The 24,438-nt window shown below is 44.1% G+C and overlaps 1 protein-coding gene across 1 annotated transcript in view; it reads right to left on the bottom strand.

Moving 5' to 3' along the window:
- MRAP2 (melanocortin 2 receptor accessory protein 2) overlaps window positions 1–23,053 on the bottom strand; it is a 178,741-nt gene extending 155,688 nt beyond the window's left edge. Inside the window, exon 1 of the mRNA XM_082249676.1 lies at window positions 22,968–23,053. The gene's annotated coding sequence lies outside the window, so the exon portion shown is untranslated. The remainder of the gene's footprint in view (window positions 1–22,967) is intronic.
- Between the last annotated feature and the right edge of the window lie 1,385 nt (window positions 23,054–24,438).

Below are 24,438 nucleotides of genomic sequence, written 5' to 3'. Positions count from 1 at the left end.
CAAATATTGTTGGGTGGGGTGAAAGATTCTTTTAAAGCAGAGTTCCACCCTAAAATTAAATTTACCTCCATCTTCTCGCTCCGGGTCACCTGAAAAACAAATGGATAATCGCAATTTTTTTTTTTTTTTTTACTTACCTCGTTTAGAAGAAAATATACTTACCTTACTTCCTCTTCCTGCCCTCGGCGGCCACGGCGATTCGTCACTTCCTGGCTTTGCAATGATTCCTGGGAGCTGAATGTCATCGCTCCCAGGAATCAATGCGCCTGCACCGGTCCCGACGTCAGTTCCGGTGCAGGCGCCGTCATACCTTGCTAAACAGCTTCTGGGCATGCCCAGAAGCTGTGCAGGGATGACGCTGCGGCACCGGAAGTGACGGCGGGGCCGGTGCAGTGCATAATGGGACCGAAGAAGACGGAAGAGGACACAGAAGAGGATCGCGCTGGCTTCAGCTGCCCACACCTGAGATGGCAGCGCTGGACAATACATTTTCAAGGTAAGTATTTCTTCTTGCAGGTAAGTGCAACCGGGACAGATCAGAGGCTAGCCATTGTGGAATGCACTAGCCCTAAATGTCCCGGGGGTATTTTTATTTAAAAAAAATGTCCCAGGGTGGAACTCCGCTTTAACCAGAACCTCCTGTTTATCGAGAGGTTCTGACACCCTCAAAAATGGCTTCCAGAGGACTAAAGGAACCAAGTTCAGGTCCCAAAGTGCATCAGGAAACACACAGGAGGCATCACATGATGTGCGCTGACAGGGGCCGTAGAAGAAAGCGTGCTGTGGCAAATACCTGGCCTTTATTGGTACTCAAGGCGAGTTTTGTTCTCCACCCCAGGGAAAGACCAAAGCCCAAGCCACTGAGTAGGAGCCCTGCTAGATACCCAGATCCTTGCACCAGGCGATGTAAGCCTTCCAGGTCCAATGAAATCTCCCAAGAGGTAGTCCCGCATGCCTGCAGTGCAATCTGAAAACCTACTAACTCTTAGAACCCAGCTTTTAATAGCCATGCAGTTAAGACAGAGACATTAAAGCAAGATGGAAGAATGGTCTAAGCACAAAAGAAAGGGCAGCCTCCAGGGAGTGTCTGTTACCAGCCAGCCACCAGAAGGACTGAAATCCCTTCAGTCTCCATCTCGTGCAGCTGACAAGGAAGGGACTTGGGGCGAGAAAATGCATAAAGGAGGCGATACAGATCCTATGTGCCACCACCAAGCATATTGTGTTGGCCAGGGGGCCCCTCGCTCTCGCCACAAACCTTGGTACCTTCCTGTGGAGGTAAGCCACCAGAAGATCCACATACAGGGTTCCCCAGCATAGGCAGAACTGATGGAACACACCCAGATGTAGGGAACCACTAACCCCGATCCAACGCCGGACAACTGAGGTAATTCTTCTGCCAGTTCCCAATGCTTGGAATGTACTCAGCAGGGAGAACTGGTATGTGAAGTTCCATCCTTTGAAAGCTACGTGAAGCTTTCAGAACCACTATTACACTCCTTGTATCACCCTGGAGTTGACAAAGACCAGCACTGTGGTATTATCCTGATTGGATGCCCCCAGAGAAGGTACTTGCAGTCATCCATACCCAGCTTGACCACACATAGCTTCACGACTCTTAGCCAATCTTGACTCCTGACTACGTCCAGTGGAGGCGGGGGGGGGATTCCCAAGTTAAAAGGGAGGGGGTAAGACTAGAGTCACCAGAGAAGAGAGGCCCTGGATGACAGACCCAAATGAAAACTGGTTGACCAGAGAATCGGCTGATTGGTCTCTTTGGTTAGAAATTCTCTATGCAGAACCATTGCATGAAACTGCGCAAATGGAAAGCTCTGCAGAGCCAGACACCACAGAACCCAAGACCTACAAGCAGACCGCAGTGAAGACCATCTGATGGACAATAACAGCAAAGCTTCAGCCCAAAGCTGCTAAAGCACATCTATCAGCAGTAACACTTTCGTCCACTTGTCCAGGACCAGTCTCAGAGACCCCCACCCACTGGTCAGGATCTAAGTGGACTTTATGAAATACAGGGCCCAACTGAATCCCTACAGAGTACACAATGTGAAACATGGAGTCCATACACACAAGGCTTCACTTGCATGGGGTCATCCAGGAAGTACTTCTGGTGAACCCAGAGAGGAGCTAAAGGTCTGCATGCACTCACTGGCCAAACTAGGGTGACCACTGGATCTAGATTATCCAGCCTGTCGACCGTCCCAGTTGGTTTAAGGTCCCCACAGGAAAAAAATCCAAGGAAAAACAGAAAAAATAAAAAAAGCAAACACTAAGATGACACTTTTAATCTGAGACTCCATATCATTTATAAATACATTAAAAGTAGGACTCCCAACACTGAACCTTTGGGTACACTACTATTCAACAGTGTGAATCAATTACTACTCTCTGAATATGGTTTTTAGCCAGTTTTCTATCCATTTGCAAAGTGATTTTTCCAAGCCTGTAGACTTAACCTTACATATTAGCCGTGTAATGGGAACTGTATCAAAAGTTTTTGCAAAATACAAGTTTACTGTATCCCCAGCCACTCCTTTGTAATAGGCTTTGCTTACCGCCTCATAAAAATGAATCAGGTGTGTTATACAACTTCAGTCTTTCATGAATCCATGCTGTCTTTTGCTTAAGATATTTTTGTCTGGCAAAAACTCATCTATGTTATCTTTTAATAAACTCTCCAGTATCTTCCCAACTATAGTAGTTAAACTAACAGGTCTATAGTTGCTTGGTAAAGACTTTAACCCCTTTTAAAATATAGGCACCACATTGACATTATGCCAATCCTGTAGTACTATGCCAGCCTTTAAAGAGTCCCTAAAATTGAGAAACAATGGCTTTGAAATGACAGAGCTCAATTCTCTCAGGATCTGTGGGTGTATGCCATCTGGTCCAGGTGCTTAATCCACATTTATTCTGTCTAAATATTTCTGGACCATATCAATTTTGAGTCCTAGTGGATCATTTGGGGCTGTGTTAAAATCATCCTCATTATGGACATGAGCTCCCCCATGCTCCTTTGTATACACAGAGCTGAAGAAGGTATTTAATACATTTGTCTTCTTTTTGTCCCCAGTCACCCACTCCAGATTATTTTGTAAAGGGCCGAAATGCTCACACCTGACGTTTTTACTGATAAATATATCAGAAGATTTTTTGGGGTTCATTCTACTGTCTTTTGCAATCTGTCGTTCATTTAGAATTTTTATGGCCTTGATTTCCTTTGTACATATTCGGTTATATTCTTTGTAACATTTAAATGATGATCGTGTTCCTTGATTTTAATATTTCTTTAAAAGCTCTTTTCTTATTTATAGCTTTTTTTTTTTTTTACTTTGGCTGTGAGCTACACAAGCCTTTTAAACTTATTGCCCATGAGAATATATTTTGCAGTGTTAAATAAAAGTGCTAATGTGCAAGTGGGTAGTGGCGCTGCCTAGGTTAAATAAATAAATGTGAATGGTGGTGTAAAAATAAATTTTAAAAATATAAACGTTCCTTGGTGTGCTTACCTTAAGCGGTGTTCAAACCATACACATAATTAAAAATGTAAATTCTTTGCTATTTTTCATAAAATGACAATACATTATAACATATAACTCATACGGATGAAATAAATTAAACAAATACAATTTTCACATCAAAAAAGGAGTGAGTGCAAAAGATTAAAGTGACTGCCATATGTGCCATATGCTATTCTATTCAAATAAGTGCAGAAAAAGTGCAAATGCTAATTGACAGTGAGATGTAGCAGCAGAAAAGCCCCTTGATATGGGACAACTCTTTCCATATAATATTAGTGAATAGTGGTACACTTGTGTTTAATATCCTAATTGGAGTCCGTTGTCCAGGAATGCCACTGCCCCTTTAAAGATGCCACACAATAGGCAATATTTTATATATATATATATATATATATATATATATATATATATATGAGGTTGCGGCTCCAGAGCAGAAACCAATATCCTGTTATATATGGCTGCAGATCCAGGAACACACCTTGTCAGGTAGCTCACAGTGCTCTCACCTGTGCTCCCCCTTTGGGGTTACACTCACCAGATGTTGGACCCCTGGTTCGGGGGTTTCCCACGAGCGGGTCCTCTGCCCACGTTTTCACTCAATAGAGGTTTGCTCCACATGGATATAAAAGTAAAGTTTCCCTAGTGCAGTATCTTTAAAACCGTATTTTATTAAATTAAACACTTATATGTAAATACAAGACTGTCAGCGTCGATCAGACTGCAACAGGAAATCTGAGATCGTCTGTGCGTCCCACGGACTAGAACCTGAGGTGACGCAATGACGCTTGGCTCCGCACAAACCAAGGGCCCAACATCTGGTGGGTGTAACCCCAAAGGGGGAGCACGAGTGAGAGCACTGTGAGCTACTGCACAATGGGGGTGTGTTCCTGGACCTGCAGCCATATATAACAGGATATTGGTTTTTGCTCTGGAGCCGCAGCCTCATATATATAGAAAGATATTGCCTATTGTGTGGCATCTTCAAAGGGGCAGTGGCCTTTCTGGACAACAGACTCCAATTAGGATATTGAGCACAAGTGTACCACTATTCACTAATATTATATGGAAAGAGTTGTCATAGAGAATGAGTGAGATATACTGAGGGTACCACTCCTGCAGTGGCGTAGCATGGGTTGTCAAGGCAAGTAATTTGCGCCCTCTAACCCGCGGAATTTTAGCACTCGAGTCTCTTCCACTAGATTAGGTAAAGAAACCCTTACCCCCTAAGCACATGTATTGTTTGTTATTAAAATACTGATGTAATTAAAGTAAAATGCATCTAAATACAAGTTTTAATGACCAGCGTGCCCCCTTTTAATGCAGAGAGACCAGTGTGCCCCCTTTCAATGCAGAATGACCAGCGTGCCCCCTTTCAATGCAGAGAGACCAGCATACCCCCTTTCAATGCAGAATGACCAGCGTGCCCCCATTCAATGCAGAGAGACCAGCGTGTCTCCTTTCAATGCAGAATGACCAGCGTGCCCCCATTCAATGCAGAGAGACCAGCGTGCCCCCTTTCAATGCAGAGAGACCAGTGTGCCCCCTTTCAATGCAGAGAGACCAGCGTGCCCCCTTTCATTGCAGACAGACCAGAGAGACTTACCTGCAGCGGCGGCTTTTCCTCAGTTCCCCGCGTCTCCGAGTCCTCCCGCCTCCTCCTCGGCCAATGGCATGTGATCGCCTTTCAGCCAATCAGGAAGCAGGTCTCTGACCCACTTCCTGATTGGCCAGGAGGAGGATCCGTGTGACAATAGCACAATTTTAATTCGCTATTGTCACACAATGGGTGGGCTCAGGGCGCACTGCTCTGCGCCCCGGGTCCACCCTTTTTTGAAGCCTATTAGAGCCTCTGGCTCTAATCAGGTGATTTGAAAAAAAAACCCCACTCTGTGACAGCGCCAGACTGCTGACTCACTCGCTGCTAAACTGACTGAGCAGTGAAGAGAGGCGGCATAGGCGGGGCTTGGCTTGCAACGCCACCCTACACCAGTGGACAGGTGAGGCACAGTCCAGCCCCGTCCCGACCCGCCATTTTCAGCCATTGGGCGGCTGCGCTGGACATCTCCCAGCGTAAAGATGGAGGCAGCCGCAGACAGTGTGTGAACTGTGTATGTCAGAGTCAGACAGACAGAGTGACACTGCTGATGCGCCCCCCCCCCCAGATGTTGCGCCCGATGCGGCTGGCCCCCCCTGCACCCCCCACGCTACGCCACTGCACTCCTGCCACATCCCTACAACGTGTGTATAAAAAGACAAAGAGAGAGGGATGAGAGGATCCCACAGCTAGCTGGGGTCTCTACAGTCTCTCACATAGAAATGGGACTTTTGAGGCTAGGAGTGGATATTGATCCTGATGAAAATGAATACACCAATGATATATAAAAAATATAACATTTATTTGTATAGGCATAAAAATCTTATATAAATATCAAAAAAGTGTAAATTCATATAGCAAATAATGCATGTACATAAGACAATACAGGTAAACCACTGGATCCCAACCAGCCTCTGAGAACAAAGGCAATTGTTGAAAGATAACTAATAGGTCATGATAAAATCATGATACTAGTACAAAATTATATGGGATACATCAGTGGAAAATCTGGAATCGCGACGCGTTTCGCTCATGTCGCTTCCTCAGACGATTCCTTTTACCCTTGTCCATTGAAAAGACATGCTTGAGTAAGCGAAATCTTTATGCCAGAAAAAGATATCTGGTCCAGGTGGAGACGTATCACATGTAACTCCTACAGGTTTGGCCCTTGTTGGCTGCACAGCACAAATTAATGCTCAATGTCTCGAATGATCCATAGGGAATCAAAACGGTGCATCCCCCACTTAAGGAAGGAGTGCTTATTAGAAGCCAAGATTCTGTTGCCAGAGAAGTGAGCCCGGTCACTAACAATATAGCCAACCGCCTCTCCACGTGGTAGGCACGCCAGCACTGGAAAGAGTTGTCCCCTTATCAAGGGGCTTTTCTGCTGCTACATCTCAATTAGCATTTGCACATTTCTGCACTTATTTGAATGGAATAGCATATGGCACTATAGTCACTTTAGTCTTTTGCACTCACTCCTTTTTTGATGTGAAAATTGTATTTATTTTATCCGTATGAATTATGTTATAATTTATTGTCATTTTATGAAAAATAGCACAGAATTGACACTTTTTATTTACAGTATTTGTATGGTTTGAACACCGCTTAAGGTAAACACACCAAGGAACTTTAATATTTTTAAAAATAATTTTTACATTTATTTATTTAACCTAGGCAGCGCCACTACCCAGTTGCACATTAGCGCTTTTTATTTATCAATTGGGACCCCACCATTGGGTGGCTGTTCATAGTGGGGGCAGCAGCCAGAAGCACATATACACAACATAGATCCGTAGCACGGTGATAACCCTTTAACATTTAATATTTTGCAGTGTGTTCGCATACAGTCATTTTGAAGAATTCCTATTTCTGTCCTGTGTTTATCGATGCCAATATTCCCTCCCAATCTATGTCTTGGAGAGCAGCCCTCATCCTTGGAAAATTTGCTCTCTTAAAGTTAAGTGCTTTTATTAGGGATGCATCGAAATGAAATTCTTGGCCGAAGCCGAAGCCGAATAATAATGAAATGTTTGGCCGAAGGCCGAAGGCCGAATACCGAACGCGGTGTTTCGCATTTTTTCCATTTATTTTGCCAATTTTTTGTCCTCTCTCTTGTCCTCTCATGTCTCTCTCTCTCTTGTCCTCTCATGTCTCTCTCTCTCTCTCTCTCTTGTCCTCTCATGTCTCTCTCTCTCTCTCTTGTCCTCTCATGTCTCTCTCCCTAAATGTTACTGTAGGGAATGGGATTCAGTGCACACTGCAGCCTTGTACCATAGGGTTAATGTTAGTGACACTGAAGGGATTGGGAAGGATGCTGGGAATGGAAATCAGGAAGCATGCAGGCAGCCTTGTAAATTTTAATTGCAGATACAGGGCACTGGGCAGGTCAGGGTTAATATGGTAACATCAATTACTCAGTGACAGTCAGTCAGTGTCAGTGTGGACTCGATCAGATTATACAGTGACAGACAGTCTCTCATAGTGGTGGTAGTAGGAGGCTGGAGGTGGACTAGTAGTAGCCTGGAAAGGAGCACAGCCGCATACATACATTACTCACTCGTGCACTGCAGCCCGCCCCACACATTCAGTGAGTCTTACTCTCCTCCCTAGTTTTTTCAATGGCACATTCAGGAAGCCAATCACGCCGTGAGTAGCGGCACAGCGGAACCAATCAGGTGTGCAGGCACGCGTGATTGGTTCGCTGTGCAGCTAATCACGGCGTGATTGGCTTCCTGAATGTGCCATTGAAAAAACTAGGGAGGAGAGTAAGACTCACTGAATGTGTGGGGCGGGCTGCAGTGCACGAGTGAGTAATGTATGTATGCTCACCGCTGAAGTGTCCCGGCTTCCCCTGCCTAACACGGAAGTCTGTGAGTCCTCCTGTCCTCCTCCGAGTCCCTTCCCCCTGTAAATATCGTGACCTCGGCGATATGAATATCGCCTACGGCCACAGAACGATAGTCGATATCATATCGACTATCGTTCAGCCCTATTGTTCGGCACAAAATTATTCGGCCTTTTGACTTATTCGGCCGAACACCGAAAGTGCTATTTTTTCTATTTTCGGCCGAATAATGTTCGGCCGCCGAATATTCGGTGCATCCCTAGCTTTTATCTTTCTAGTATGTGTTTGTTGTTTACAGCTAAGATTAAATGAAATCATGTTATGGTCACTGCTACCCAGATGTTCTTTTTTATGAACATTAGTAATATGCCATGCAAGGTTTGAGAATATCAGGTCCGGCAGAACATCATTCATAGTCAGGGCTTCTATGACCTGTACCATAAAATTGTCTTGTAATAGGTTTATACGTTTTTCCCTATTTAACTGTTCCAGCAGTGCCATTACTCCAGTCAATTTCCAGGTAGGTAAAATCTCCCATTGTTGTTATTACTGTCCTGTCCCAGCCCTTACAGTCCTTTCTATCTTTGCAAGGATCTGAGTCCCCACCTCCTCATTAACACTGGGTGGCCTATAACAAACTCCAGTAATTAACTTTGTAGTATGCACATCCATATGTAGTTCCATCTATAATGCTTCATCACACTCTCCATCAACCAGGTCCTATTTCACACTTGCTTTGAGATCACTTCTCACCAAGTGTCAGACACCACCACCTTTCTAATTTACCCTTTCTTTCAGAAAGAGAGCATAGTTAGGAATATTAATAGCCTAATCATGTGAAGAATGAAGCTAATGTAATCTATAATCATGAGTTCATCTCCAGAAGCATGACTCTTGTTATAAAGAAATATTGATCTGCTATATAAAAGACAAATTTACAGAAGGGGTGGAAGACCTCATATAAACATATTTGGACCAGTGAACGCATCTTTATAGCTGAAACCACATTCAATGTCCAAAAAAAAAAAAGGTAAGCAGTGCAGTGTTCCTCTATCTTTAAAGCTACAGGTAGTGAACATCTACTATCTTATTAAGGGCAATCTTGAAATTAGAATATTATATCGTCTTTATGAATAACATTATTTGTCTCTCTCCAAAAAAAGCACTTTCAAGGGCTAATGTCGCATGAGGGACTGTGCAGTGTGCTGTTAATACCAGCGCATAGGAGGGTTGGAAACCCCAAAAGCACAAGGTAATAAATGGCAATTTATTACCTTGTAATATACAAGGTAATAACAAGGCCATACATTTATCTTCTTCTAAATGCAGAGTATCCATCCACTATGTAAAAACAGATTCACCTAAGCCCTATGGGCTTATATATTATCATGGAGGTGAAATGAAAATGTCTTAACAATCAATGGCCATCAACCACTGCAGGCTGTTCAGTGTCTCTTCACACATTACGGTATTTTTGCAGGCAGTGCAAACTTGAGGAAACAACAAACAAGGTCTCAGCACAATGACTCAAAGTGGTGCAAGTAATAATCTCACTCAACCATGAGGCTCTGAATGGAATGTATGGCATGTGTCACATTAAAGGAGTTGTAAAGGCAGAAGGTTTTTTTATCTTCATGCATTCTATGAATGAAGATAAAAAGCCTTCTGTGTGTAGCAGCTCCCCTCAGCCCCCCTAAAAGGAGAGCTTCCTTTAGAGATATTCAGTGCCGGTTCACACTTATACGATGCGGGAAGGCTGCGAATTCGCAGCCTGTTCCCGCATCGCACACGCACCCCCGGCAGTTCACACTGCCATATGCGATACGCTGGGGGTGTCAATGTAATCTTAACGACACCCCCAGTTTGATCGCATATCGTAGTGCGATCGTGCCAAACTGTATGGCTAAACTCGCACCGCACAGCCGATCGCATGTAATGTCGGAGCAGTGCGCTCCGATATTACATGCGAACCCGGCACTCGCACAAGTGTGAACCGGCACTCATTCCATGACTGTGGTTAACTAGCAGGCTATGCTAGGTGGAAATCTAGGTTTATTTATACCTTTATCTGCTTGAATTGTCTTCCTTATTTGTGAGTATGATGTGCATATATTTTAAATAAAACTTTTTGGCAAAGGTAATGCACTAGGCGGGTGCGCCCTCTTTACTTTTTCTTTCCAGAGTGCCATTCGGGTTTCCCCTGACCTGCTGAGAGTGGCAGCACAGCCCACGTGGCGCCTAAGGTAGTGGACCTTCAGCTTCCATCTGTAACATTACCACCTCACCAGCGCAGGAGCAGTTACTTTCTTGAGCAGTAAATCTGTTATAGGGTGGTCGCTAAGCAGTTAAACAAGATTGCTTTTTCCACCTAAACGTTAAAGCAGTTATGCATGTTTTGACACCCAGAAAAAAAAAACGAAAAAAGTAGGTACTCAAAGATCTATTCCTAATGACACATAAAATGTGTGAAAAGCGTAAATAAGCCACAAAACGCCACAAAAAGGGGGTGGGATTATACCGCTAAGGGGCCAATAGGGAACACTGAATTTAAAAACCTGATTTAAATCTTAACCACCCAACCAATGCAAATATATAACACTCACTGGGCTATGAAAATGTATAATCTTTAATTATCAAAAAACAGAAAAATACAAAAAGTCTGTGCAGGATAGCAAAATCCTTAAAATGGTACCAAAAACTCACACCACACATACCTAAAACCATGCACACAGCCACCCATAGCACTCCACATTTTACAGAAGAATCCAAATGCATAAGTAGTACACATATATGATAAATATAAGACTGGAAAACTGTTCAATGTATTGGTGATGAAATCCCCATATTAGGAAAGAGGGGAGGGACTGGAAAGGGTAGATGACAAACTGATGGACTTGTCCATAGATAGTTGGAAAGTCTCCTCATCTCCAATGAATAGTTATCAATGGATGAAAATGGTAAACTTAGGCTGGCTGTACACTATAAAATAATCTTGTACAATTTTCCTTTAGATTTACCAAAACCATATAATATGAGACCAAACTTAAACACTTTTAATTTGTATGCACTGGTCTGAGGTGGTAAGTGGGGTCCCCCAAGGCTCAGACCTGGGACCAATCCTGTTCAATTTATTCATAAACAGCATTGAGGACGAGATCAGTAGATCTATATCAGTTTTTGCAGATGACACAAAATTGGGCAGGGCAATAACTGCACGGCATGAAGCAGATATCCTACAGAATGACCTGGACAAAATAACAGAGTGGGCAAGGACATGGCAAATGAGGTTTAATGTGGAGAAGTGTAAGGTTTTGCACTTGGGGAATAAAAACATAAAAGCACAATACACTTTAGGGGGGGGGGGACGACTTTGGGGGAATCAAAAATGGAGAAAGATCTGGGAGTCTTGGTAGCATGCAATGTTAAGCGGCAGCTGCCAAAGCCGGCAGAATATTAGCAAGCATAAAGAAAGGGATGTATTCCAGAGATAAAACTATAATCCTACCACTTTATAAAACTGTGGTCTGCCCAGATCTGGAGTATTCTGTCCAGTTCTGGTCGCCAGTCCTCAGGAGGGATGTGTTGGAGCTGGAGAGAGTCCAGAGAAGGGCAACTAAACTGATTAGGGGATTGGAGGACCTTAATTATGAGGAGCGTCTGCAATTGCTTCATTTATTCTCCCTGGAGAAGAGACGCCTGAGAGGGGACATGATAGCATTTTATAAATACCTCAATGGTGATCTTAGCATAGAAAAAAAGCTATTCAGTCGAAAGGATTGCATGAGGACTCGAGGGCATACAATGCGATTAGAGGAGAAGCGTTTTAACCTCAGGCAATGCAGGGGGTTCTTTACTGTTAGGGCTACAGGATTGTGGAATTCTCTACCACAAGAGGTGGTTTCTGCGGGTAGTATGGTTGCTTTCAAAAGACTCTTGGACGTACATCTCAATGATCAGAACATTTAGGGGTATGAGAGATGATTACGGCCACACACACCTACACAGGTTGAACTGGATGGACTATTGTCTTTATTCAACCTCAACTACTATAACTATGTATGTATGCAATCAGACAGGCCCTTGCACTATATAGTTTAAGGTAAATCTAATGGAAATTGAACAAGAAAATTGTATAATGTATGGCCAGCCTTAGTAAGTTCCTGGCTGATGAAGTATATCACATCCGTAGTAAAGGAAGGGTCTGTATGTGGTCCAGAGGAGGCATAATGTTCACCAAACAGCAATGTCAATAGTCTTTGATGTGTACTTTCGATAAGTTGTGTGAGCAAACAAGCCTCCTTTGCACATCACAGATATATTAGTCCATTGTATATCCTCCAAATGAACAGGAACAAAACCAAAGTACTGTAAATGATGGATTAACCACTTCCCGCCCGCCCTATTACAGATTGACGGCGGGAATGTGGTTGAGTTATCCTGACCGGACGTCATATGACGGCGGCAGGATAACTCCGCTCTGGGCGCCCCCCGGGGGCGCGCAGAGCGGCGATCGGTGATGCGAGGTGTCAGTCTGACACCCTGCATCTCCGATCTCGGTAAAGAGCCTCTGACGGAGGCTCTTTACCATGTGATCAGCCGTGTCCAATCACGGCTGGTCACATAGTAAATAGGAACAGCCGTTGATCGGCTTTCCTTAGTTCGTGCCTGACAGGCACAAGTAAAGGAGCGCCGATCGGCGGCTCCCCTGACAGGGGGGGGGGTCGGCACTGGTAATCAGATCATTGATTACCAGTGCAGACCCTCGGGGGGGGATGCCACTAGATCCACCAGGGATGCCCACTATGACCCCAGGGATGCCCACTATGACCCCAGGGATGCCCACTATGACCCCAGGGATGCCCACTATGGCCACCAGGGATGGCAATCAGGGCTCAGGGAGCCCCCCATTGCCCTCCCCATCAGTGATGCCCACCAGTGTCCTCCCTATCAGTGCTGCCCACAAGTGCCCATCACTGCCATCCTTTAATGTCGCCCACCAGTGCCCATTATTGCCCACCAGTGCCGCCTATCAGTGCCCATTAGTGCCCATCAGTGCCGCCTGTCAGTGCCGATCAGTGCCGCCCATCAGTGCCCATCAGTGCCCACCAGTGCCGCCTATCAGTGCCCATTAGTGCCCGTCAGTGCCACCTATCAATGCCCGTCAGTGCCACCTATCAGTGTCCATCAATGCCGCCTATCAGTGCCCAGCAGTGCCGCCTATCAGTGCCCACCAATGCTGCATATCTGTGCTACCTATCAGTGCCACATATCAGTGCCTATCAGTGCCGCATATCAGTGCCGCCTATCAGTGCCACCTATCAGTGCCACCCCATCAGTGCCACCCCATCAGTGCCACCCCATCAGTGCCTCCTCATCAGTGCCTGTCAGTGCAGTCTCATCAGTGCTCATCAGTGCAGGAAAAAAATTATTTATTTACAAAATTGTATAACATAAACAAAATTTTTTTTTTTTTTTTTTTAAACTTTTCGGTCTTTTTTTATTTGTTTAGCAAAAAGTAAAAATCGCAGAGGTGATCAAATACCACCAAAAGAAAGCTCTATTTGTGGGGGGAAAATGACATAAATTTGGTGAAGGTACAGTGTTGCATGACCGCGCAATTGTCATTCAAAATGCAACAGCGCTAAAAGGGGAAAATTGGCCTGGGCGGGAAGGGAGGGAAGTGCCCTGTATTAAAGTGGTTAAATAAGTGAGGTATACTCATCCGTCCAGTGAATTCAGTGAATTCATAGAGAGTGTCCTGGTCATCAGTTGTTATGCAAAAAGTACAAGTCCCAAAAGTCCATAATAAATTGTTCCATCACCAAGGGGGAGGGGTGAACGTTGTGTACGCCTGACCGGTTTCGCCCGGGCACAGGGCTGCTGCTTCAGAGGCAAAGTAATGGATGACTTGTTCCCATGTGCTATATATACTGTCTCTCAATTGTTTGAAAATGTCACATTGCGTTCGCACATGCGCAATGGCACACAAACGTACGCAACGGCGCATAGTAATGACGCCAGCACGCACACACGGAAGCGTCAGACATGACAACCACATCCCAAAATTTCCTAAGAGGGAAGCAACCAAAGGTTAGAATCTATTATATGCATATATGGATAATGAAAACCACAGCCTAAAAATCAATCATAGGTAAAAAATGGCAATCATGCCTCAATGATAAATTATTTTCTTTCCATATATTACACGCTGTGTATTGATCATTTGAATGCAACACGCCACGTCAACGACGCATTCGTACAAGCGCACAAAAAAAAAAACGCGACTGCTTGGCTAGTTGCATCCCCAAATATACCAATACCATCCCAATAAAGGAGAAAAATGGATGAGTTCCCATATGCATATATAGATACCAACCACCCATGGACTAGTGACTGAATGCCTTTCAGGCATCAGATACCAATTGTCAAGATCATCACAGTTCTCACCTGATGTTTTTGGACTTTTGCTTATATACATTTTGCATGTTCTTCCTCACTTGTTCATTTTATAGGTTCAAGGAAGGGTCATCCCTTTATGTACTTACATTGGATTATAGTGAAATCTTATGATTTCAGGTGGGGAGTGTTCTATCCAATTGGTATATATTTTATTCTGTGTTGTACTGAACTGCTTCAGATTAATATTGTTTTGTAGTATGCTGACATCTAGTGGTGTTTTTCAGCCACTAAAACCAGTTTATTTATGTGATTTGGTATCTCCCTCTGTCTTTAGTGTAGTCCTAGCTATATCCTCCCTGTTTCTTCCATGTTCCCTCAGTACTTCCCTTAGTACTTTGCAGAGACAGGGCTCAGGAACGTCATTAGGGGAATTTAAAAAAAAAAAGTTGTGTAAGCTTTAGAGCTGCACGATTAATCGTATGAAAATCGCGATCTCGATTCACCCCCCCTGACGATCTAAACCTGACATATGCTCGATTCTTTGCATAGCTGAGGGAGCAGAGAAAACAGCTGTGGAAAACTCCCAGTAACTATAAACAAAATGATTACATTGTATCTTTCCTCCGGCAAACGCCTATCAGCATTAGTCTCCCAGTAACTATAAACAAAATGATTACATTGTATCTTTTCCTTCCCTCTGCCAGGGAGAAAGGAAGTTTAACCTCTTAAAGACTAGACCTTTCTCTGACAATTGTTGCTTGCAAGTTAAAATCAGTTTTCTTTGCTAGAAAAGTACTTAGAACCCCCAAACATTTTATATATTTTTTTTAGCAGAGACCCTACAGAATAAAATGGCGATTGTTGTAATATTTTATGTCACACTATTTGCGCAGCAGTCTTTCAAACCCAATTAATAAACTTTAATGAATAAAAAAAAAAAACGTAACAGTAAAGTTATCACAATTTTTTTTGTTACACAGAGAATCGTGAGAGAATCGTGATCTTTATTCCAAGCTAAAAAATCGTGATTCTCATTTTGGCCATAATCGTGCAGCTCTAGTAAGCTTGTGCTTAAAAATGAAGCTAATGCTGCTCCTAATTAACAAAAGGGTCACAACAAGCCTATTTGTTAAATTGAGTGGCCAGTTTTCTGTTCTCTGTGGCTGTGACATACACAGCACAGAGAACAGAACTGGAGCTACAATCATGTTCTGATCTATTTACCATTCCTCACCCCTGCTTGGCTCAGAGCAGGAGGCAGAAGGACCCTGCAGGCACTGCTCATGTAGTGTAATCACTGCACAGGCAGAGAGAGGATGTGAGCTGACAGCACGTCACACCTGTAAAGAATCTGTAGCAATTTTCTATATAGAAAAGCTCTTGTATTCCCTCTGTTAATTAGGGGTAGACCTGCATTAGTTTCTGTTTCACTCTGAGATGGAAAGTGGCGCAGGCGATACAGACAGACTTAAAGGGATTGTAAAGGCAGAAGGTTTTTTTATCTTTATGCAGGCCTATTTCTGATACTTGTTGTTTACAAGTTAAAATCAGTATTTTTTGCTAGAAAATTACTTAGAACCCCCAAACATTACATTTTTTTTTTTTAGCAGAGACCCCAGAGAATAAAATGGAGATCGTTGCAATACTTTATGTCACACCGTATTTGCGCAGCGGTCTTTCAAACACAATTTTTTTGGAAAAAATACACTTTTTTTTAATTAAAAAATAAGAAAACAGTAAAGTTATCCCAATTTTTTTCTATAATGTGAAAAAGAATCTTACACCGAGTAAATTTATATCTAACATATTATGCTTCAAAATTGCGCAGTCTCGTGGAATGGCGACAAACATTGGTACTTAAAAATCTCCATAGGCGACAATTTAAAAATTTCTACAGGTTACCAGTTTAGAGTTACAGAGGAGGTCAAGGGCTAGAATTATTGCTCTCACTCTAACGATCGTGGCGATATCTCACATGTGTGGTTTGAACACCAAGTACATATGTGGGCGTGACTTGCATATGTGTTCACTTCTGTGCGCGAGCTCGGAGGGACGGAGCGCTTTTAAATTTTTTTTCTTATTTATTTTACCTTTTATTTTTACACTGTCCCTTTAAAAAAAATCATTTTGATCACTTTTATTCCTATTACAAGGAATGTAAACATCCTTTGTAATAGAAATAAGCAGGACAGGTCCTGGGGTTAAAAATACCTCAGATCTCACATCTACCCTTAAAAACAAAAAAAAACAAAAAAATGGCACTTTAAGGCCATCTTGCCCTGATTCGACTTACCTGGGACTGGAACAGACCGGATCGTTTTCCCCGCTATCGGCTGCCATAACCTCCGTATTTAATGTTAAGGTAACAACATAAATACACAGTGGGCGGTCCAGAAGTGGTGAAGATATAAAAAAAAAACCTGTGTGCAGCAGTCCCCTTCAGCCCTCCTAACACTTACCTGAGCATATCTTTATTCAGCAATGTTGCAGGAGTATCCGGGACTCCCCTCTTCATTGGCTAAGACAGCAGTGTGGCGCAATTGGCTCCCGCTGCTGTCAAAATCAGTCAGCCAATCATGGGAGAGAGTGGAGAGAGGTGGGCGGTGCCGGGCTACAGCTCCGTGTCTGAATGGACACAGGGAGCTGTGACTCGGCTCGGGAGCAAGCTTCTTGCTATGGGGGCACTCAACAGGAGGGAGGGGCCAGAAGCACAGATGAGGGAGCACAGATGAGGGATCCGAGAAGAGGAGGATCCAGGCCACTCTGTGCAAAACCAACTCCACAGAGCAGGTAAGTATAAATTTTTTTTTTTAATGAGACTTTACAATCACTTTAAAATATCTGCTTAGAAAGTGTGGCGCACGCCACTTCTGACAGTTTTGGCGTAGGCAGCTTAGTTAATTCCCCAAATTGTCTTTCTACACTTCAAAAGAATGGAAAAACATCCTCTGTACTGTAATTAGCTGAAGTAAAGTTGCATTGGATTCAATTTATGTGTGTTATTGAACAATTAGGCTGCCTGTGGATGGAGCAAAGTGACCATACTTTTTAACGTCTAGGTCTAAAGAGGTATGTCATTGCTTAAAGTAGCATTTGAAACAGTTCAAGTACAGTAAACAGGAAATTACAAGGACACTATAAATAATATTTATGGCTAGATCAACAAGTATTTTTTCTGTACTTCACCTAACAAAAGAAAAACAATCCAGCCAGCACATCTAAGAATGGACAATATGTTATATAGAGGATTTTGTTCTTGGGTTTGGATATACTTTAATACTGATAACAATTCTGCCTGCACAAATAATGTTTCACTGGAATAAACTAGACATTTGCAGCAATCCTTCCTATAAGATACATGTTAACATTACATTTAGTAGAGACTACGTGATGACACAGGTTTAGGTTAAAAAAATGTATTTCTGTCATTCATTTCTCTAAATAGATTCAGGTACCATAAAGTCATTTCTAGCTCTGGTTAGAGATAATAAAATGAGTGTTGTATTTATCGTGCCATGACTCAGTTCATGCTTAGAATTTAGACACCAATTAGACACCAGCTAATTTCTGATAAATGAAGGAATTGCTATGAGCCAGTACAACAAAAGGAGTTCTTTCTTGTGTCAGTTTCCTGACAGGTCTGTGCTGACATGAGCTAAAAATCAATATAAAGTCCATTCCTATTTGCTACATGTATTTCATTCATTCCCTAACACAAGGATGAGTTCTGACATTGACAATCGGATTTGCTCTGACATTAAAGAGGTTGTAAACCCATATATATATATATATATATATATATATATTTTTTGCAACCTGAAAGAGAAACACATAATGAGCTAGTATGCATTGCATACTAGCTCATTATGAAATACTTACCTTAGAACGAGCCCCCGCCGTGCCGCCCGCTTACCTGTATGACGGGCGACATGTCCAGTCGCCCATCTTCCGGGATCGCGGCATCCGGCCATCTGATTGGCCGGAGCCGCGGTGACGTCACTCCCGCGCACGCGCACGGGAGGCGACGGTCACGGCATGGGACTCTGAAGGAACGGCACCAGCGGCCGTTCCTTCAGAGCGCATGCGCCAGTGACGTCACTGGCTGCATGTAAGGTAAATATCTCCTAAACGGTACATGTTTAGGAGATATTTACAGTACCTATAGGTAAGCCTTATCATAGGCTTACCTATAGGTAAAAGTTGCAGAGGAGGGTTTACTTCCTCTTTAAGGCCCCATGCACACAGGGCATCAGAAAAAAACAAGCTGCAGAGCCACTTCTAACGCCAGGAAAAAGCAGCTGTAAAAATGTGCTTTTAGTAGATTTTTCAATTTTCGCGTTATTGCACGTTTGGCCACGTTGGCTTTTAGCAGCGTTTTTTCTGCCTCCATTCAAAATCAATGGTTGCCTTTCAGCCCATTGATTTGAATGGAAGTCGCATCACAAGTCGGATCAGGATAATCCCACTTGTGGTGTGACTGGCGCTCTGAGAATCTTGAGGGGGAACTTCACGCCAAACTGGGGAAAAAACGGTGTGGGGGTCCCCCCCAGGTTTCAAACCAAGCCCTTCGGTTCTGGTATGGATTTTAAAGGGAGCCCCACGCCGTTTTTTCTCCCCAAAATCCATACCAGACCCTTATCCGATCATGCAGCCCGGGAGGCCAGGAAAAGGGGAGGGGACAAGCGAGCGACCCCACCCCCCTGGACCATACCAGGCCACACGCCCTCAACATGTGGTGGAGTGAGTGCTTTGGGGCAGGGGGAGCTCTGCACCCCTCACCCCAAAGCACCTTGCCCCCATGTTGGGTCTGGACAAGGGCCTCTTCCCCGACAACCCTGGTCGGTGGTTGTGGGGGTCTGCGGGCAGGGGGCTTATCGGACTCTGGAAGCCCCCTTTAACAAGGGGCCCCCCAGATCCCAGACCCCCTCCCTATGTGAATGGGTATGGGGTACATTGTACCCCTACCCATTCACCCCATAAAAGGCAGTGTATGTAAATAATGACAGAAGACATTTTAAGAAGTTTATTAAAAATCTTCATCTGATCTTCTCCCCTCCGCTCTGGTCTTCTTCCCTCTGGTCTTCTTCTTCCTCCGCTCTTCTTCCTTATGTCTTCTCCCCTCTGGTCTTCTTCCTCCGGTCCTCCGACGATGTCTCCGGGAATTATGCCGACTCCAGGCTTCTATAGCCATTAGGGGCGTGGCCTCCTGGTAACTTCACCCGGAGACCCCGCCCCTTATGTCACAGATGACGTCATCTGTGACATAAGGGGGTAGGGTCTCTGGGTGACGTCACCGGGAGGCCACGCCCCCAATGGCTATATAACCAGCTGCATAGCTCGGAGTCGGCATAATCACCGGAGACATCGTCGGAGGAGGACCGGAGGAGGAAGAAGACCAGAGGGGAGAAGACAAGAGGAAGAAGAGCGGAGGGGAGAACATCAGAGCAGAGGGGAGAAGACCAGAGCAGAGTGGAGAAGACCAGATGAAGATTTTTAATAAACTTCTTTAAACGTCTCCTGTCATTATTTACATACACTGCCTTTTATGGGGTAAATGGGTAGGGGTACAATGTACCCCTACCCATTCACATAGGGAGGGGGTTCGGGATCTGGGGGGCCCCCTTGTTAAAGGGGGCTTCCAGATTCCAATAAGCCCCCTGCCCGCAGACCCCCCACAACCACGGGCCAGGGTTGTCGGGAAGAGGCCCTTGTCCTCATCAACATGGGGGCAAGGTGCTCGTCCCCTCCCCTTTCCTGACCTGCATGCTCGGATAAGGATCTGGTATGGATTTTGGGGGGGACCCCACGCTGTTTTTTCGGCATGGGGCTCCATACCAGACCTGAAGGGCCTGGTTTGGAACCTGGGGGGATCTCCCATGCCGTTTTTTTCCCATTTTGGCATGCGGTTCACCCTCAAGATTCTCAGAACGCAAGTCGCACCACAAGTCGGATCCGACTTGTGATGCAACTTCAATTCAAATCAATGGGCTCCCATAGGGAACCATTGATTTTCAAAAAAAAAAACGTATAACGTGGCTTAACGCTGTATAAGCAACGTTAAGCAACATTAATCAGCCTTTAGCAGCATCAGACTTTTTTTACAGCTTTATAGCTTTACAGCTTGATGCTTCAGCTCCAGAAGGCACTGGTCCTGCGTTTTTTTTTGCAGCTTAAAAACGCCTATGTGTGTGCATGAGGCCATAGAATAACATGGAGGGGCATTTTTAAGCTGCAAAAAAAAAAACGGCTGCTGAAAAAACGCCCTGTGTGCATGGGGCCTAAATGCTAAACCTTGGGAGACTATCATTCATGTAAAAAAAAGAAGCAAACTTTTCTTTGTTTTGATGGATGCACCCTCTGTATATTTTTGTCTTCCCCTCTCTCTCCCTGCCTATCTCTTTCTTTTATTTCTGTCCCTGTCTCTCTCTTTCTGTGTTTTTCTCCATCTGTCTCTCTCTCTGTATTTTTATTGTACCCGTTTTTTCCCTGTCTCTTATTGTATTTTCCTCTCTTTTCTTTCTTTTTTTTTTCTCTCCCCTTATCTTTCTGTCTGTCTCTCTCTCTCCTGTATTTCTCTGCCTCTCTCTTCCTGGATCTCTCTCTCTGTCTTTCTGTTTCTCTCTCTCTCTCTGTATTTCTCTTTCTCTCCTTGTTTTTTCTCCCTCCTTGTATTTTTCTCTTTCTATCTCTCTCTGTGTCTGTCGTTGCCTCTGTCCTTCTCTGTCTCTTTTTTTCTGTTTGGCTGTCTCTCTCTCTGTATCTATATTTTCTGCCTCTCTCTATTTCTCTCTATGTGCCTCCCTCTCTTTCTCCATATCTTGCTCTGTCTGTTTGTGCATTTCTCTCTCACCCTCTGTCTTTCTCTGTCTCTGCCTGCACTTTTCTCTCATTTTCTCTGTTTGTGTGTGCGTCTCTCTCTCTCTCTCTCTATATATATATATATATATATCTGTGTTTTTCTCTCTCTCTCCCTTTCTCTGTTTGTGTCTCGCTCTGCCTCCCTCTGTGTTTTTCTCTGTCTCTTTCTGCATTTCTCTCTCTTTTTTCTGTTTGTCTCTCGTTCTTCCTCTTTATTTCTCTGTGTTTCCCTGTCTTTCTCTTTCTTGCTCTCTCTTTCTGTATTTTTTGCTCTCTCTTCCTCTTGTTCTCTTTCTCCCTACCTGACTCTCTCTCTTTCTGTGTCTGTATTTGCCTCTGTCCTTCTCTGTCTATTTCTTTCTGTCTCTCTCACGCTCTGTCTATCTTTTTCTGTCGAAACCCTCTATATCTCTCTTGTTCTATATGTGCCTCTCTCTCCCTCTACGTCTACCTCTCTCTATATATTTACCTCTCTCTCCCTCTATTGCTCTCTTTCTATACGTGACTTACTCTCCCTCTATTCCTCTCTTTCTATATGTACCTCCCTTTCCTTTTATTGCTCTCTTTCTATATGTACCTCTCTTTCTCTGTTACTGTCTTTCTCTTTCAATTTCCCTCTTTCTACATGTGTCCCCCCCCCCTCTCTGTTGCTGTCTATTTCCCTCTTTCTATATGTGCCCTTCTCCCCCTCTCTGTTGCTGTCTCTCTCCTCCTATTTCCCTCTTTCCATATGTGCCTTTCTCCCCCCCTCTCTCTCTCTCTCTCTCTCTCTCTCTGTCTCTTTCCCCATGTTTCCCTCTTTCTATATGTGCCTCCCCCCCCCCTCACTCTCTCTGTTGCGGTCTCTCTCCCCCTAGTTCCCTATTTCTATATGTGCCTTTCTCCCCCTCTCTCCCTGTTGCTGTCTCTCTCCCCGTTTCCCTCTTTCTACATGTGCCTCCCCCCCCCCTCCTCACTATCTCTGTTGCTGTCTCTTTCCCCCTAGTTCCCCATTTCTATATGTGCCTTTCTCCCCCTTTCCCTCTCTCTCTGTTGCTGCCCCTCTCCCCCTATTTCCCTTTTTCTGTATGTGCCCCCCCCCCCTCACTCTCTGTTGCTGTCCCTCTCTCCTATTGCCCTCTCTTTATATGTGCCTCCCCCCTCTCTCGCTGTTGCTGTCTCTCTCCCCCTATTTTGCTTTTTCTATATGTGCCTTTCTTTCTCTGTTGCTGTCTTTCTCCCTTTATTTTCCTCTTTCTATATGTACCACTCTGTCCCTCTCTCTGTTGCTGTCCCCCCTCTTTCTATATGTGCCTCTCTCTTCCTCAATTTCTCTCTGTTGCTGTCTGTCTCCCTCTATTTCCCTCTCCCTTCCTCTATTTCTCTCTTTGTGCCTCCCTATTAGTGTATATGTGCCTCTCTCTCTCTTGCTGTCTTTCTCTCTCTAATACCCTCCTTCTATATGTGCCTCTCCCCCTCTGTTGCTCTCTCTCTCTCGCTAGCAGCAACCATATAACCGGTATTAATCTGTAAAAGAACTTTGCACACTGCCAAGCACAGTGTTATGGTGTCAGACAGAGTGAGTGTACACAGTCCCCGGGAGTGAATGATACAAGTTGTAACTAAATGCAGGATATGTACATGTAGAAGGTGGAGAGGTTGGAGTAACAAGTGATTTTCCAATAAAATGTGGTGCAGTGTAATAGAGGTGAGTGCCTATTAGCAGAGTAGAAGGTGTAGAGATACTCACTGTCCGATGCAGCGAAGCTCAGTAGATGTTGCACATCGCTCACACACACTGCTCCATCCTCCTCAGCTCCGGAGCGCTCTGATCCCCCAGGAAAGGCGCATGCGCAGTGTTAAGTCTTGCCTCAAACCGCGCAGATTAGTGTGGTAGAGTTCAGTTCAGTGCGCTGTGTGTCCAGTGTACACAGAAACAGCGGGGGCTCTATGGTGATTCATGGAGAACGAGAAGGAACGCTGCTGGAGAGCAACAGGTCTCTCACAATCTTATCTTATCATCTTATTATTCATTATGTCTAATGAAGGATGCCAGAATCTACCTGCATTGCCCTCTCACCTGTTAATGAATGACGATTCCAGATGGAGCCTGGTCAGTAATTGGTCTGAGAAGAAAGCACTCTCCTGAAGATTTACCCCCCTTCATCACCGCTCCATTTTTGTAATACGGCACTGCCTTACTTACTACCTGACAATTATGCGGTTGTGCAACACTGTATCCAAATAAAATTGACGTCCTTTTTTGCCACAAATAGAGCTTTCTTTTGGTGGTATTTAATCACCTCTGCGTTTTGTTTTTTTTTGCGCTAGAAACAAAGGACGGCCAACAATTTTGAAAAAGTATATATATATATATATATATATATATATATATATATATATATTTTTACTTTCTGCTATAAAACATATCCAATAACAAAATGTAAAAAATCTAATTTCTTCATCAATTTCAGCCAATATGTATTCTACATATTTTCAGTAAAGAAAAAAAAAATTCCAATAAGCGCATATTGATTGGTTTGTGTAAAAGTTATAGTGTCTACAAACGATGGGTTGTTTTTTAAAAAAACATTTTTTGCTAGTAATGGCGGCGATCAGAGATATAGTGCCGGTTCACACTATAGCGTTTGCAGCGATCGCATGTAATGTCGGAGCGCACTGCTCCTTCATTACATGCGATCGGATGTGCGATGCGAATTCAGCCATACACTTTGTATGGCTAAATTCGCACTGCACCCGCACAAAAGTCTCACATGACCCTTTTTTTCAGCCGCATCAGGATCGGATCGCACAGTGGTTCACACTTGTGCGATCCAATCCTGTGCGAACTGTCAGGTCGCACTGCGATATGCAATCAAACTGGAGGTGTCGTTAACATTTCATTGACACCCCCTGCGTATCGCATATGGCGGTGTGAACTGCCAGATGTGTGGATGCGATGTGGGAACAGGCTGTGAATTCACAGCCTTCCCGCATCGCACAAGTGTGACCCGGCACTTATAGTGAGACTGTGACATTGTGGCAGACAAATCGGACACCTAACTTTGACACTTTTTTGGGGACCAGTGAAATTATTACAGTCATCAGTGCTAAAATATGCACTGTCACCGTACTAATGACACTGGCAGCGAAAGGGTTTAATATCAGGGGCGTTGTGCATCAGTGTGCCTAGTTAAAGACATGGCTCTGTGTTTCTTCTT

The sequence above is a fragment of the Pelophylax lessonae genome, assembly GCF_965119305.1.
Source record: "Pelophylax lessonae genome assembly, chromosome: 3".
Classification (NCBI taxonomy): Eukaryota; Metazoa; Chordata; class Amphibia; order Anura; family Ranidae; genus Pelophylax; species Pelophylax lessonae.
The sequence above is the reverse complement of the archived record's forward strand: the minus strand, read 5'-3'. Positions and strand labels throughout refer to the sequence as shown.